This window comes from Trachurus japonicus, chromosome 7, assembly GCF_045865225.1.
Source record: "Trachurus japonicus isolate A0001 chromosome 7, Traja_1.0".
Taxonomy (NCBI): Eukaryota; Metazoa; Chordata; class Actinopteri; order Carangiformes; family Carangidae; genus Trachurus; species Trachurus japonicus.
In genome coordinates, this window is record NC_140913.1 from 17,713,705 (window position 1) to 17,728,183 (window position 14,479).

At 38.6% G+C, this 14,479-nt stretch overlaps 1 protein-coding gene across 5 annotated transcripts in view; it reads right to left on the bottom strand.

Moving 5' to 3' along the window:
* Window positions 1-14,479, bottom strand: part of casz1 (castor zinc finger 1) — a 165,194-nt gene that overhangs the window by 132,778 nt on the left and 17,937 nt on the right. The gene's annotated exons all lie outside the window — the stretch shown is intronic.

The window sequence follows — 14,479 nt, forward strand, 5'->3', positions numbered from 1 at the left end:
ACCATCACATGCAGTTTCTTTGAAATAAGAGATTTAAAGCACCAAGGATTTGGCCAGATTGCACCATAGATGCCATTGCCGATTTGACCAATAACAGTTCGGATGGATGTAAGTGTATGAATCTTCAAAGTAAGTCACACAAAGTCACACAAATCTCCGACTCACAAAAAACCTCTGTACTTTCATGCAGAGTTACAGTTATTAAGTTTAAATGTACTGTGTGCATATGAATGTTGGTAATGTCACTTTTACAACGAAACTCTTGATGTGAGAACATCATTTTCAGAGAAAATGCAGCTTCTCTGTGCAAGCAGATTGATGTAGAGGGTCAAGTTGAGACAGGGGCAAAGCATCCTGACACTGTCTTTCATCCAGGTTGACCAAAGGAGAATCTCACATTCTGGCTGCCGCTGGCAAAAGCAGAGGGAAAAGAAGTCGGGAATTGTTATATAAAGTTGCTATCATCAAGATTTAGTTTTTCTCAAAATCAAGAAAACATTTCCTTTAGAGTCTTCCTAGACCCCTAGATAGAGTAAAAAAAAGAAAAAAAGAAAAAGAAAGAAGATAGAGCAGTACAAGTTTTCCTGTTTTAAAAAGTGGGCGAGCACAGTGTTTATATGTTTACTGAAAAATCTGAATGAATGTGGTAATGGTTTATTGATGCAAAATACCAGAGAAATAATTGTTGACCAAAATGAATTAGGACAAAAGTATGAATTCTTCTGACTGCTAATTACCAGTTTGAATGAGCCTGATAACTAAGGAGAAAAGGTATTAAACGCAATAATTATTACTATTGCTAATTACATTTCCAATTATGTCACTAATGAGAGCGGCTTAATTATCAGCACAATGGATAAATAAGAGTTTTGCTTCCCCCCCTTTTGTGATGGAGGTGGTGATGTGGTTACCACATCAAGGCCAAGTCCTCTGACCAAAAACACACTAAATGAAGCTGTAAACTCCCAGCACAGCAAATAAGGACAATGTAAATGATATGCATAATAATTTATAGATTTGACCATGCCCTTGCCTTGTGTGGAACTTTATCTCTTATCAAACTAAACTATCACAGGTCAGTAGTTTGGCCTCTTGAGATTTGTCTTTATTATACACTAATTGAGTTATGAAATATCTCACTATTTTATTAGCAAGATTTTACTCACTGCCTTCTCTCAACATTAAGAAAATTAAAAAAAACTTTATTTGAAATCTGAGAACTTTTAACTTTCAAAGATCAAAGAGACACGTTGGCAGGCGACCAGACAGAAAATACTATAAAATACTATAAACCTCCAAGTTCATTTTCTCATTTACTTATATAAAATGTTGAGGTAAGCGCCAAGAATCCTGCACCTATATCTAACTTCTTTTTTTTGTTGCAAGTTTCGAGTCTTCAATAACTTTCACAACAAAGAAAAAGGTACATTTAACAAAAAATTACCAAAGAAAAAAAAAATCTGATGTATTTGACATAATACAAAAACAACATTAGATCCTACAAACACAGCATACTCACAGTAACATAGTCCCTGCAAGATAAGTCATTCTGCACACAACTTGCACAACTGCTAAAGAAAATGAAATGAAAACATACATCTATATTCATTGAATTGTAAAATGAAAAAAGGAACATGGGAGTATGTTTGGCAGAGACCAAGCACAGATCTGGAGCTCACATACAGTAATCCCTTCTATGGATCATATATGATGATGTGGCTTGCGCAGTTCAATCTATCAACTGGTTGATGACTGTTTGAGAATCACTGTGAGACCGTATCATCGCACTCCTTCACAGTCATCCACAAACAGTCCACCTGCGACCCTCCCTCACCAAACTGTGCTTGATATTTCTCGCATTCCTTTAGGGTGTCGCTCTACCTTTAGACGAGCGGAAGTGTTGCAGAGGACTGTGTCTGAATGCCAAGTAAAGGCACAGTGGATTAGAGTCATATCTTCCACATGGCTGCTCCCTAATCCTACCATCTGAGGTAAACACAGGACCAGGTGAGGCAACACGTTGTCTGAGACACCTCTGGAACACGGAGGAATCTCCACACCCACGGGACTGCTGCTTCCGACGAGTGTGGAACTTGTTCACAGTAAGAAATAGGACATGAGTGTTTTTAGGTCTATTGCTGATAACTATATCTTTTGAAATTACATTTGTAAAATGTATACACAATGTTGGGAAGCTTATTTAAGGGAAAAAAAAAATCTGTATCAGAGATTTTACATCATCAACAAAGTTTGGCGTTTACTATTTGCAGTTATAGCCACATTAACTCAACACACTCAACATTCTATATCCATTGTTGGAGTGAAAAACATACAATATATGTGAGAAGAAGCGCACAGACCAGCAGGAACTAAAACAAACAGAAAAATAACTTTAGGAAAAAGAGTCTCTTCAGGTGATATATGGTTACACTCTATATGTGCTATCTGCTTACAGATCAGAACTTGAACATCTGGTTCAGCTCTGTGCTTTTTAATGTGTTCGCAAAGTGAGCAATAAGGTGATACTTCTGTTTGTGTGTGTGTCACTGCCAAGGAATGTTGCCAACTTTAGTTTCAAAGTCTCTCCCTTTCACCTCAGAGACAGTTTGAGAGGAGGAACAAAAACAAACAAGAGCCGAGAGGAACGTTCATTGTGCGTTTGTTGAGATGGCACTGATTTTTAAAATATCTCGATCATTACGTAAAAAACAGGTTTTGATACGTTACGGCATGACTGTTTTTCAATACATTTTTCACACATGACCTCACAACTTGACAAAAATGTACACACCCATTGAACAGGTACTTGAGGTAAAACACAAAGCTTCAGGAAGATGAGTATTTCACAAGTAAATGGGGTATGTGCTTTGTGGTTTTTGACTGGTATTTTCCATTACAGTGATGACTGCATCTGGAACAGTCAAGACAAAATAAATAGGTAAAACTAATTTATTAGAATACAGTGTATGTCTGGATTTGGGGGTTAAGGATAGGAAAGACCCATGTTTCTGACAGAGATAAGTCTTGCTTTATACATATATGGACCTCGGTCTGAGATTAAATGTGTGCACAACATTAATATATGCAAGACCTAATAATGTAGAGTAAGAAAGGAGGTGGAGGGATGTTGCATAAAACAAGTGTTTGCTTATCAGTTTCGCATTCCATTCAGTTTTCTTGTGCGTCTCTCACTTGTGTTTTCATGCAGTGAGTTTTTTCTGCAGTCCCCTTGAAAAACAATATTTAAGTGAAAACAAGATACACTAAGGTACACAGTAATACTATAAACATCACCCAGGGCCAAGCCACTTGTGGAAGCCTTGTCGGAACATGTGAATGAAAGAAGGTTCTGAAAAAGTGCATATTTTGATTTTGGTGATAAAACAGTAATCACAGGAGCTCAAATGTGTTAACCGTTCAGTGACTGTAGCTGCTGAGCCTACAGTACATGAAGACCTCTGACAAGGGGATATTAAGGCTATGATGAAAATTAAAGAAATGAGTTTCTTTCGCAGGAAAACTTAACAAAATAAATACAATGTGTTCATGAAGTGTTGACACTTTTCTATCCCTGTTAACTTGTGGTTTTTTGTTTCCCCCCTATAAATAGCCTTGACAATCTGTGGCTTTTATGGTGGTTTGCTGATTGGAATTTCAGATTTCAGAGAAGGTCAACCACTACCCAGACAGATGACTCAAGTTATGGTTAAAATAATTTACGGATATTGATTTTTAGATTGTCAAACAAAAAAGACATCTTTGCTTTGAGCTCTGTGTCAAACATAAAGCATCACAAAGCAAGTTCATAAAGCAACTGCATGACAAAAAATTGAAAATCTGAACCTGAATGGTGAGATTTTCTAAGGTTAAGTTACCAACAGTTGCCCTTGGGCATGAGGATGAGAGAAATATACTGTACCATATGCACACACCTTTGTCACGCAATGTGACTTCAGCGAAAAGGCAGGGCAGGTGTGCAGCTGGCTTTTTCTGATTTCTTTCACTTTCGTTGAAAATCATGTATCGATCTCATTTATAAACTTATGTTTTCAGGGTTGTCAGGCTACAATGTGGACACAGACAAAGCTTAACCCTTAACCTGTGTCTGTACCACCCTGCTCATGTAATTACTGCTAGAACTTATGAATTGGCTTCATTCATAATTTCAGTGTCTTCAAGCAACCGTTGGTTAAATTTTGCGCCATAAAATCCAGCAGTCTAGTTTCAGGGCGTGTGTAACTGTGACAGATGAAACAGGGAAAACAAGAATTTGGACACGTGCTAAATATGACTTTTGTCTGTTCATGTCGCTGTGTTAAAATATCAGAGACAAAGATGGATGGATAAATGACAGGTCCATTATTAGCACCGACTCTTTTAACATCAAGTTTTTTTTTTTAAGTTTCTTTCTTCAAACGGGAACAACATATCCAATTTAGTCATTTTTAAATGAATCAGTGGTTCTCAACATCACTGAGCAGCATAGACAGCATACAGTATGTGTAGACCATGCTGAACCCGGATTTTTGACTTGGTTGAGATGGTTTAAATACCTTTTTTTCCCCAATAAAAAAACTTTTCCCCATTAGAATCTAATGTAGCTGACATGAATGCAACCTGATGACAGCGGCTTTCTAAGTGAGGATAAAAACTTCAAACCTTTTACAGCGACCTTTCAAGCCTATACAGAGAGTGGTTATCTGATATTCCAAGGATAGATTTCCTCAGCATGGCTCTATCTGCTGAGGGTATTACAGTGACCACATCACCCAGAAAAACTACCATAACTTAAGGAACAGATCTCAATATTTCTCCTCATCTGATGCATTGCCAGTGCTCTCACAAGCCTGACTGCACCAAACTAATTCTGGAAACCACTCCAGGTAGTAACTGCCCTCAGAAAAAAAAACTAAAGAAAACTCCCATTTCGTCCTCATACAGCATTGAAACATTAAGTGTCAAAACCATGCTTGTTTCCTTGGGGACATATCTTTTTGGGTCTAAAGCACTGGGTATGATTAGTACTGGTAATCACATAGAAACTATAGAAAATTCCACCACGCGCACCCAATCTGTTGATTGAGTGGGGTTGAATTGGTGTGACTGTTGAGTCCTACCAATTTAAAGAGATTGTGCGAGTCTAGAGTGTGTACTAAGTGTGGACATGTTGATTATGTATGCTAGGAGTGGCTGAGTCTTTTATTGGAAAATTTACACCCGTGCAGTGATTTATATAAATCAGTAGTGCCCACAAAGCAGTAAAACTCTAATTGTTTCTTCCATTTTGAAAGTCTAGCGTCCATTAAGGATGCAGTGAGTAATAAAAAGGACTTTTAATCAATCCTCTCTTGTTGATGAGTTGATGTGTGAATGGGCTATCCTACCTGGCAGTGCTACCATATGTTGATTTCTTATAGCCAACAAAGAGATAGAGGAGGATTATTTAGTTGTATATAACTTTTTTTTTGATAAAGTTATATAGTGTGTCATTGATCCAAATTGTCTTATTTTTAATTCTTATTTGACGAAACAAGTGCTGGATGAGCCAATTTGCCATGTTTTGCTAGAGTCCAGCTCTTCAATTCAGTGAAAAGCACTAATGATTCCAATGTTCAATACACTCCTATCCCCTCAATAAATAAGCCACATTAATACAACCTCTCTCATCTTTTCAATACTGGCAACTCTCATGATACTGTGAAGCAGATTTGAAGCAAGTGCAGCAGCATGCCGTGTTCCTCCCTTTTGCCCACACTGCAGTCTCTGTAGTGACCCTTTCATTGTCAGATTAGGCTGGCCAACCCCTCCTCGACCGGCTGGCATGGCCACAGTAAATCCTGGAGACTGCTCATGCTAGGGACCTCGGGTAATTAATAAAATCCCCATTACATGCCTTGTGCCCGTTGTTTGCTATTTCAACACCCCATTTGTGCCACGATTACAGTCATTATCAGTCACCGCCATTAATTCTCTACCCGATGCCAGAACTGCATACTAATAAATTGGGCTCTAAAATTTTTTTACCTTTCAAGGAGTTGGTGTTGGAGCTGGGCCAGGAAGTGCCACTCCAGATTAGGAGTCATCTGGTGACTCGGAAAGAGCCCTTTGAATAGAAGGCTGCTGCATCTTTGGAGATAGTTCAAATTTCCCCTTTGATTATTTTCCATTCCCCTCCAAAATGAATCTTTATTAAGCTTAAATCCTGAATAAAATGAAATTAGCAGACTGCAAAATATTGCTTTCTTTTCTGACTCTATTCCCTTGTGCATGCATGCAAATTATAATGCTTATTTATGCAAATGAGGTGTCGTCTTTAATTAGTTTTGCTTGAGGGCATTAAAATACATGTATTCTTTCCCCAAAAATGATTTGTTTTGTTGCTCTGTTCAGTTTAAGTTCAAAATGAATGATTATGCCGACTAAAAAGGTTTATTAATGCTGTAGTTTTCTTTTTTCTCTCTCTCTCTCTTTTGTAGAATTATCTTCTCCACCCACTTTCTGGTGAGAGTGTATTCTCTGTGAAATCGAAAAGCCTCTTCAGGCAGTACTCTGAGCACTATTCTGACAAGCACTTGTAAAGGTCCCAGGTTGAAACCACATGGAATGCACTTCCACTTATCAATTCTGAAAGCCATGCTCTTCAGCAGCTCAGTCTATACATACAGTATATGTGTTGGACTACATAACTGCTTCCATAATGATCCACTAGTGAACAAGAGATCTGCTTAACTATAGCGCGTTTACATTCATATATGTATCCTAATGGGCTGTTTAACCACTGGAAAGAACAATGTGCTCCAATCATGTCTTGATTCTATTTGCACTTTGTTCATACATCACAGACTTATACACTTAGAACATAAGCAGTCTTGAGAGTGAAAGTTGTGTTATTAATCAAATGTTAATATCGATGTAAATTCAGACAGTTTGTCAGCTACTGCCAGCAAGCTCAAAACTGAAGTGAGCGTGACCTGTTAAATAGCGTTGTGGCTGATTTGGGTCTTATTTTAATATTTGTTTAAAAGGATTTGCAGTGTTACACTAAATCTTCCACTATGCACTGTTTTTATGCATTTACTGTTGATTTACGCCTCTTGTTGAGTGGCTATTGAACAGAAAACTGCTTTATGTCTTGGTAGAAGGTGTTGGGTCAACTTCGGGTAGAAGCGGCGACTGTGTCGTGCAGTATTTCAAACCACTTCAGGTTGAAAGTGACCAACTGCAGCTCTAGTTATTGTTCAATATCATATCAGTATTCAGCATCCTTTCAACTGCTCAGATGAGCTGAAATGGCAAGTTAAGATGCCCCCTCCCCAGCCTCCAAGCATGATTTATGGAAAGGAAGCTAAAACCATTATAGCATTTTTATTATTATTGTTCTTTCAAGGCTAATGCAACAATAGATTTTTGCATGATTGATGCGTTACACTAAACATTAGAGGATTACATTAACTTTGCATAGAACAGCTAAATGACATGAGATTACTTATTGTTATTTGTCCTCTACATGAACATACTGTAAACGTACATATAGTATTCCTTGGCACGTATTGATTACTGTACAGTGAATACATACCAGTACACAGTGTACATTAATGCCGACTGTCTTATGCGGCTTCAGTTTGTTTGATTTCCACACTGTTTTTAGTGGAAAATTTATAAACTGTTTTCTTATTCTAGCAAACTTAGTGAACGGCAGTGCGTCAGAGATTAAACAAATGTCAGTGACTTTGATAGCCTCTCATCTGCCCCCTTCATTCTGCAAATTATTAAAACGCTCTTGTGGGAGGGAATGTGGCATCAATATGCTGATACTTCAATCAGCTGGGAGGAAATTCCACATGTAATAAGCAGGAATTGCTGCTCTCTATTCTGTACTTCCTACCACGAGCGTCAGCTGTCAGAGGACACAGTGCAGCCATAAGTTCTCTTTCATGGCATGTGTGGTAGAAAAACTCTTCGGACCACATCAAACCTCTCTCATGATTCTTCACACATTAGGCACATGCACAGGCAAAAGACTCAGCCCCGACTCTGCCTTTCATGAGGTGTACTCTCACTCTATCATTTACTGGAATAATGTGTTTTTTGTTCAGTTCATCCATTACAAACCAGGCATTATCGCTTTTAAAAAAAAACAGGTACTGTACGCTACTCAGGGCTCCAGACTGTCCCTAGATGGGGGCATTTTGCCCCTAAAATGTGAGACAGAGCAAGTAATGTTTTGGTCTACTTGCACATGTTCAACCAGTAAATGTGTCTTTTTTTAACACTGGTAAAATGTAGAAGGGGCGACTCGAAATATCTGGAATCATTACCGGTGTCAGACCAATGTGTGTAAGTCTTCATGACAAGGAAATGTGAATATTTGTTTTGCAAGTCAATTTACAGTGTGCACCCCTAAATTGTCTGCTTGTGCTCCTAAAATTCGAAGTTAGGGGCTACTGTGCACCTAGAAAAAAAAGTTAGTCTGGAGCCCTGCTACTTGAAAAGATACTTGACCCAAAGGGTTTAGGTCAGAACATCCTTTGACATTATCTCTGTTTAGAGCTTGTCCACGATAATGTGGATGAGTGCAGCTGTGTCTCACATCTAGTTTTTCTTGCTATCGTGAAAGCACCAGATTGTTATATAAAATCATGACACTCTTAGTTTTCATGAAAACACTGTCCTTTAACAGTCTGTTTTTATTCAGTCTTGAACCGAAGTCAAACAGAGCCATGACACATCCTCCATTAAAATGTTGACACACACTTTGGGGGCCTGTTACAGGTATTTGTGCGTGTGTGTTTATCATGTCCAGGCCATACAGGCAATGATGGGCATCCAGCCAACTGATACTTCCCCCAAAGTGCTAATTTGTGCCACTCTAGTGTGCACAACGCTATAATTACCTGAAAACGTAAACTGGAAGCTATGCCTGACAAAGACAAGAAACTGTAATAAAATTGAGCTTTTGGAGCTCAGTTGCGTTGAGTCTTATAAGACATATTAATGGGATGTTTAAAGGATATGGCACTTTTCCATTTGTCTTGTGGAAAAATCTTGGGCAAAACACCTGGCGCACTAAGTGCCTGCAGTCTGAACACTGAAGAGAAGCGAGCAGTCATCATGTTCCTTTATAAAGCACTGTCACATCAAAAACAATTTCTATTAACTATCCTCTGCAGCTTTATACCAGACTTGTCATTCCTTGATTGTCATTATTTGGCAACTTAATGTTCTGCGAAAGTCAGATTTCAAAGCCTTTTACCTTGTAAATTGGCTGAAACAATAAAATTGCCATCTGTTTAAAAACATTTAATTCAGTGAGTTTGTACTCTTCAGCAGTGACATCAGTAATGCGGTAAATTGTGCTTTGTGACTGAATTGAGGACTGTGTTAAATACAGCTTTAAAAAAAAGTATTAGACCAAAATCTAAGGTCATGAGTGTTGCTCTTTTTTTCTTCTTACCAGTGTACCAGTGTACTTATTACTGTATATACATAAATACAAAATGCATGTAGCTCACTGTTGTAAAACTATGAGATTACAACTACATGATGATTACGCAATCACACAGCTCTGCAGAGGGCTTTTTAATTGAACTGCCAACTATCCACATGCAACACTCAGGTACAACTAAGCGCTTCACAGTCAGATTGGCCATGAGACATACCAGTACTAATCCCTGCAGGTGTGTATTCCAGGGCTGGGCTCCTTTAACCTCCAGCCCCCTGCCTCCACCCAAATAACTACTGCTGAAAAAAATCAGACACCCATGTATTTTGTGCCATAGCGTGTAAATTCAAATTCTTGTTCCAAAAATATTCCAGTAGAAAAGAGACATATGAGAAGGTGGGGTGAAGTTTCACTGCAGGCGTTACTGTACACTAAAGCATCCTCAATGCCAAAAACGGCAAAACCTCAATACAGCATTGTCTATGTTATCAGGGAAGAAATGAATGATTAAAAGAAAAAAACATACATATTTTCAATTTGATCAATGAAAAAGCACTTTTTCCACCTATGCTCAGTTCACAATGACTAGTTTGACTACTTCAAATGGGAACAGAATGTTAAGCTTTTGAAGTGCAGTATGTTTATAATCCATATAACCCTGTGACCGGGGCGATATTACAGAAAAAAGTACATACTTTCATAAGAACGCATCAGCATGTACTGTAATAACCTGTACTGTAGGTGTGGCTGCAATTCTCTAAAAACACAGTCTAAGACTCTTTTTTTTTTCTTTTATGACATAAATGCCAAGAACATACTTTTGTATGTCTTGTGCGTCTTCTGAAACCAAGCATACAGTATGTGTGGAATGCTCAGACATGCCTCTAAAAATGGCTCCATGTAGAAGATAAGGCTTTTCTTTTAAAATCTGGCCTGGGTTAACCTGGTAGACAAATTCATGAGGGCTTAAACGCTTTTGCTTACGGAAAATTGCTCATGAAATAGTATCTAATACACTAATAATAGTAAATTGATCTCAGATCTCATATGACTAAGGGCATTTCAATCGGTTTTCAGAATGACTCGAAAATGACAGAATCTGGATATTTTGCAAATGCGTTTTTACCAAACACATGTTTATGAGTCACAGATCCGGATAAAAGGTGGTAGCAGGAACAATATGTTCTAGCTGAGAAAACTGGCCCTGCAACTTTCCAGAAAACAGACAAATTATGCGTGAGGAAGACAACGCAACACGGACAGACAGGTTGAACTATTATTTACTGTACGGAGACGCAATTATTCTAATAAAAGTGTTCAACCCAAACAGTCAGTATATTGCAGTTGTACAGAGTGAAGACAGAACTGATGCCAAGATACGCAGAGTAAAAATGACTGTTGCTCTTCTGACGTGGGTGTGTATAACTGAAAGAAGGATGAAATATGTTCCTCCTGCATGGGTTTCTCCCAGGAAAACAATACATGTGGTGAGCTATGAAAAATATTTCAGTTTTTGACCTCGACTCAACTTTAGCGACTTTGTGACCCCGTGATTCCCTGTATCAAGAAAAGAACCCAACCTACCACCACCCAACACATGTCTGCGGAGAAGACACATACAGTACACTACAATGAAGCTGACATGAAACAAAACTATATGAATACAACTCTTTCTTTTGTTTCATTTTGTTGTTTTATTTCATTCTTCCGGGCCACCAGAGGCGGTGCTTCAGCAACTGTTTACGCATGACAATAAAGGTCACGAGGAAGGCTTGTCCAAATGTAAAAGGCAAAAGCTATTAATAAAATCACTGATAACATGGCAGTGCAGTGAGATTTACTAAGATGTACAGTAAGATATATAAGAACACTCATCTCACAGCAGTACTTGTGTGTAGAAAGGGCTGTAGTCTGACTTTCTCACTCAAAGTAACTAACACCAAAACTCAGAAAGCACTCGTTTAAGGTCACAATAGACAAACTCTACATACTGGTACTTATGATCCCCATATACAGGCCAAAACCTTGAGCATTCAGAAAACAAGTAAGCACATGCTTAGACCCCACACAGGCATTTTATGAAGTATGCAATATACTGAGTGATATAGACAAAAAGAGCAGCAAATGGGATAAAGATTGATCTGATAAGTTAGGCAGTAAATTGAAGTTTTAATTCTGGATATTATAAAGGCCTTTCTGCTGTCTGTATTGCTATTTGTTTTACATGTCTCTAAAATGGAGAAGTCAATCAGAGTGAATTAACTTTTTCTAACTTGGTCTGAGTTGCACAAAAGCCACAAGAATTTGAGAGAAAACAAAATGCCTAGCAGGGCGAGCATACAAGAGGCAAAGGGGGAATCTGGCATGGCCTAAGCAAAGTCATAAAAATATTTTCCCTTTTATTTAATGTCGTCCATAATTCATTGCCAGGAAAAGCTAATCAATAGCACCTTAATGAAAACTTGAGCCATATTTTATTTTGCCGCAGAGAAGTCCCGGATCAGCATTTGTTGCCTTGTTATGTGCTGGTTTTCACCCTTGGGCTGTTTGACAGATGTGCATCACATTTGCAGATACCTTAAATATTTGCTCTGTTCAACCACATTTGCTTTATCAAAACACCACAGAGTAGGGAGAAATTTCTGATGACAGCAATGAAGACTCAAAAGACGGAAAGTGATCCAGAGCCGTTACATATCTCAGTGTTGTATCCTAGTTATTACCTAAGCTGAATAAGGGAACGCACATACTCTGCAAAATTAAAGATGTACATAAATATTGACTAACACATTTTTGACGCTTTTCACAAGTGTCACACTGCACTCCCCAGAGACTCAAGGTTTATAACATCAGTTCGAAGAGACGCAGATTCATTAGCACTCTCAGGAGTTATATGTCCATTGTAAAAAAAAAATGGATATATGAACTCAAAATAAATGTAAAATGTAATGTGAAGATTGTGATTGTTGTGTTCATAATCAATTATTATCTATGTAGCATTCCAAATGACATTTTAATTAGAAAAAATACACACAGTTAATTCTCCATAAATGAACTAAAAGTACAGAATATCAAGAGCTCTATCATATGATAACACTTTTTATATTTGTTTTGAACTGTTTAACCACTCTTTTCAGACTTAATATGAATTAGATGAAATTTGATGCATTTGATGAAGTAAATACTTTTTTTAAATTTGTGTAACTAATCTGTGACATGAAATCAAATCGGACTGGCATTGAAGCGAGAAGGTGTAAAGGCATTGCAACTGAGAACTGACGCAATGCTAATTGTTTCCAGTGATCCTTGCTAACATACAGTATGCTCTGGTTCCAGTCAACTATCTATGAACTCAGACTACAATTACAAGGGAAAAGGTCATTTTTCATGCTCTGAGAGGCATCCTAATGAACTGGTTGCCACCTATTTAACACCACTCTCCAGTTCACTAAAACAGACTTTCCATATCCGCTGACAGCACGCTTCACTTTGCCTGTGTACAGGATGAGATGTTTTTGTTTTTGCCGTTTCTGTCAAGGGCAATGACTCCAAACCTTAAGGAAACTTGTTTAATGCCCGCATTCAGAGTAAACAGTTATTCATCAAAAAAATAATAATGCCTCAAAGGTCAGGCCATAAAAAACAATATCTGCCCTCTTTCCATCGCCTGGTGCATTAGTTACTGTTAATGCCATGCAGAGTGTTTGGATGGTAAGGCACTGGGTTCAAAACAAAAAAAAAACGGCATATGCATATATGGCAAACACCAGAGAGTATGAAGTATGAAGAGAACGGAAAATTGCTTTGCACTATCAAAACAGCAAACCATCATGGTGATATGGGCCTTCGCTGATGATCAACTTACACCAGACATACAAGTTTTTGTATCCATATGGAACGACATGAGCATACACAGAGCTGTCCAGTGGCTACACATCCTTTGCCTGTATTTGCATTGTCAGCTGGAGGTGAGAGGGTGGAGACCTGCCAAGTGTAAGGCTCTGGGCCAATGCCATGACAGCTGACAACTTGGGCAGGCCATGTGTGCAGCGTTGCACTTCTAACAGCCAAGATCCCAGATCAAGTAAATCCTAATCAGAGAGTTAATATAGCTCTAATATGAAAATTCATATTTCTACTCAGAGTGTTTCATGTTCAAAAGGGAGCACATGTCATTTGGCATGCCTTCATAAAACACTAGGGCTTCCATCAGTCACTGATTATTGCAATGAGGAATTAAAATCCCTAAACACAAAGCAACCAGCACCACATTGCTTTGGCTGTCAGAATTAACTAGTGAAAGTGACCTCAGCCTATACATGCTCAAGGAGGAGGAATCATATTCAATTAGTTAGACAGAGGTATTCGATCAGACGTGCATTCATTGCTGATTAATAAAGATACAGATAAGTGTATTCCATTTTATCAAACGCCAACCCTGTCCTTAGATTCCACACATATCTGGTCATTTACATTTTTGAATACCTAAGGTAAGTGGCATTGATAACCACGCTGTAGTGCTCTGCTCAGCTGCAGCAGGCTGCAGAGGGGATGTCTAGTTTGTCAGTGAACTGGCTGAGGAAGGAGGTGCTCGACTGTTAGTCTTCCCCCCTCATGGTACGCTGTGTTTACGCCGATCCCTCAGGCCATTTGTTTGCAGCACTTCCTTGCCCCACAGCACCATGCATAATGCAGGAATGAAAATGTTAACAGTGGCAAATAAAATCGGCAAGGTGCCCCCACAAATCAGGGCAGTTTAGGAGCACATTTAATCATCCTTGCATTGGGGACAACGCACAGCAATTAATTGTGGCATTTCAAAGAAGATCAGGACCCCATTTTTCCAGGCCCCTTCAAGCCTCTTGCTCAGTTGCCCCATCCGCTGCCGACCATTGGAGGCAGGCTCTGCTCTGCGCATCTCTTTGAAACATCATTTTGGCCCAATTATGTTTATTATCTCTTTGCTCTCAAGTAGACAAGAAGACAACTCTTGTAGAGAGTTGCGCACAATTGCATCAACTGAGCCCACCCAGCAAA